Source organism: Nomascus leucogenys, chromosome 3, assembly GCF_006542625.1.
Source record: "Nomascus leucogenys isolate Asia chromosome 3, Asia_NLE_v1, whole genome shotgun sequence".
NCBI lineage: Eukaryota > Metazoa > Chordata > Mammalia > Primates > Hylobatidae > Nomascus > Nomascus leucogenys.
The window spans coordinates 74,598,463-74,601,563 of NC_044383.1; positions in this window are offsets into that span (position 1 = coordinate 74,598,463).

Consider the following 3,101-nt stretch of genomic DNA (forward strand, 5'->3'; position numbering starts at 1 on the left):
GTGGCTCCCTCTCGCTCCAGTCCCATTTATGAAGCGCGGTCCCATCACGTGTTAATGAGCCTTTGTCCTGCCCTGGCAGCGGCGGCGGCACAGACCCAGCCGAGGGAACTGCGCGGGGAGGGACCTGCGCGCAGCGCCTGTAGCGCCAAACTTTGCTTGGGGCGGGGGACCCGCCGCGGCGCCAGCCCTGGGGCCAGAGGGGACAAGCCTCTTCGGCTCGCGTCACCTACTTGTCCTCTTCCTCCTCCTCCTCCGCCGCCGCGCTCCCGGAGGCCCCCGCTGCCATGACCTCGCTGTGGTCCCGGATACGCTCACACCCTGGCCAGGCCAAGAAGGGGCTCGTGCCTGCGCCGCCCACGACCTCGGGGCCGTTAATCACACGCTCCCGGGCAGCGCGCATCGCCAACACCTTGCGCGGGGGTCACGTCTGGGGCAGCGGGCTAAGCCGGAAGGGGAAGGGGAGCGGGAGCCCAGAGGCCGAGGAGCGCCGGGCCCGGGGGTGCGGTCTCGCGCCCCCTCCCTCCCCCCAAGGCCGCTCCCGTGGCAGGCGGTAGCGAGCCCGGCCCGGGGCCGGGCTGAGCTTTGGGACCGCGCTGCGCAGCCCCCGAGCCGTTCGCTACCTGACTGCGGCCGCGCGGCCACCTGTCCTCCGCCCTCGGGGCGCCGCCCAGCTTCGCGCTAGGCGCCTTCCCCAGCGCCCGCCGCCCCTTCCCGGCGAGACCACTGGGGCGCGCCCCGCCCGCCGGTCCCCGATGCAAACAGTTGGGCTCCGTAGGCGGCTGGCTCTGCGCCTCCCGGCCCGGCGCGCCCCCTCCCCGGCCACCCGGGGCCCCGCTCCTCGCACCTTTTCGCTGGAGGAGGACGCCCCACTCCAGGGCCGGACTGGGGGCTCTGGGACTCGGGGGCGGCCGCGGCGGGCGCCTGGGGAGCCGCGGTGTGCTCAGCAGCCGCGGCAGGAATTAGGGGACATGCTCGTTAATTGTTTCCACTATCAGCCGCCGTCTGCCTCCTGTGTGCACGGATCAAACCTTAATTGGTCTTTACATTTATCATGGTGAATTGCGAACCTCCAAACAAGCCTGGGCCGCCGCTTCTGCCGAGGAGGCGCTCCCCTCCCCTCCGCCCCCGGGGCCCCGCAGGGTGTGCGGCGGCGGTCGTGGTTATTTAGACATCTTTATCTCTCGTGAGTTGGGTCGGAAGAGGATCGCACGGTTTCCACCTGACGGAGCCACGTCACGTCGGCCACAAGGGCCCCGCGCTGGGCGCTGAGTTCGGTTCCCGGCCCTCCTCTTGTGGCCGCCTTGGCGTTCATTTTATGATACACCTTGCCGGTGTTCCCAGACATCATCCTGCACCGCTCCGTTCTACCGACCTGCAGGGTCTTCCCGCCCCTGATCAGACCCCAACAGCAACCGTAATATATCTGGATCCTATATTTGAACTACGTGGTGAGAATCCGTGAAAGCGAGCCTCTCAGGGAAAGAAGGAAGATTGTTGAGTTTAAGGTCCTGGAGGAGGGAAGGCTGTAAATCCGTTTTGGAAACGTCAGGCCAAATTGTACAAAGGCTTCCCGCAGAGCACTAGTGCGGTTTTTGAAAATCCCCCTAGACTGCTTTAGACTAGAAGTATTTCCGTCAAGCAAATGACCATTTGACTCCATTGAGAGAGTCCACCACAGAAATGATTAAGTCCTACTAGGTACATGGTTAGAAAAGGTTATCAATAGAGGTCTGATGGACCCATCGATAGATGGAAGAATGACTGGGAGATAGATAGTAGATGTGGGATTAGTGCTGAGCCTTAACCCTGCTGCTTGGGGCAGGCTCTACTCACAGGCATTTTTAGCCTACCTCCATGGCAGAGACAGCTCCAGCGCAAGATTCAAAGGGAGGGGGAGGAGGCTTCAACATCCGTTGCTTTTTTCTTTTAGGGGTCGTGGTTGTTAGATTTTCCCTTCACCTCACACCCCTGGCAGTAGGAAATATTTGCAAAAATTTTCTCTCCTTATGACCTCCCAGACTCTGATTTCCCAAGAGGCCAGATGACAATAACTTCAAAGTCTCTCCTCCACCTGGCAGCTCAGGTTCAAATGATTGCTAGTAATTAAAAGAAAGGATGAAGGCAGCGCTTCCTCTGACTGTGATAAGGACATCTTTAGTCACAAGAAACCTGGGGGAGCTGGACTCCTAGAATGCTTTCAGGCCACAGGATTTCACCTGGGTGCTGCCACCCTCCGCTGTAGCTGGAGGGCATGAGCTGTTGGAGTGGCAGAGCTGTTCAATATCACTCAGCTAAACAACTCTGACACACCCTGGTGGTGCCCCTTCTATAAGGAGCACTCTCCCACATGTTGATCTATACCTTCGTGGTGGTCAGCATCAACCTGTGAAAGGTATTCCATGGAAATCTTGTATCTCAACTCAGCCACACCAGCTTTTGCTTTTTCCTAAAGAGGAACAATCTGATTATTGTGTCTCTAAGTCATCCCAAATATCTTCTGATTGATGTTGGGTTTCTTCACTGAATTCTATGAAATTCCAAGCAGAAACCTAAGATCGTTGATGGGCCAGTGTGACTTGTGGCCAGAGCCAATCACTCAGAATCTCATGTAGTAGTGACTCCAGCTGAGATAACTGTTTAGTTTGTTATTCTATTGTTGTTCAGGGTTGGGGGAAAACTGGAGCCTGACAGCTGAATTGTACTGACTTTCCATTTAGAGCTCAAGGATAATAATCAGTAATGGAGTCAAAATTTGACTTATGACCTGGCGTTTTATCACCACAAGTGAATGCTGTGTCAAAACCAAGAGAGTTATGTTGCTTGGCAAATACCGTTCTCATGGGCATTCATGTGTATCTTTAAATTTTCGTCAAGGTGTCTGCTGTACTTTTCCCTTGGATTGGGGCAACTGGAAGAGGGGCAGAGATCAGACAGCAGACGGTGCGAGGGAAAGATTCTCTTCAGTACCTTGGAGTTCACATTTTGCAAGGATCACCTTTATGTGGGAGGAAATGATTTAGTTTCCACATGTGGTTGGCCATCCACTGTACTCCTGAGACAGTCAGCAAGAATGACAAATGCAAGCTGTCAGCCTCCCTATT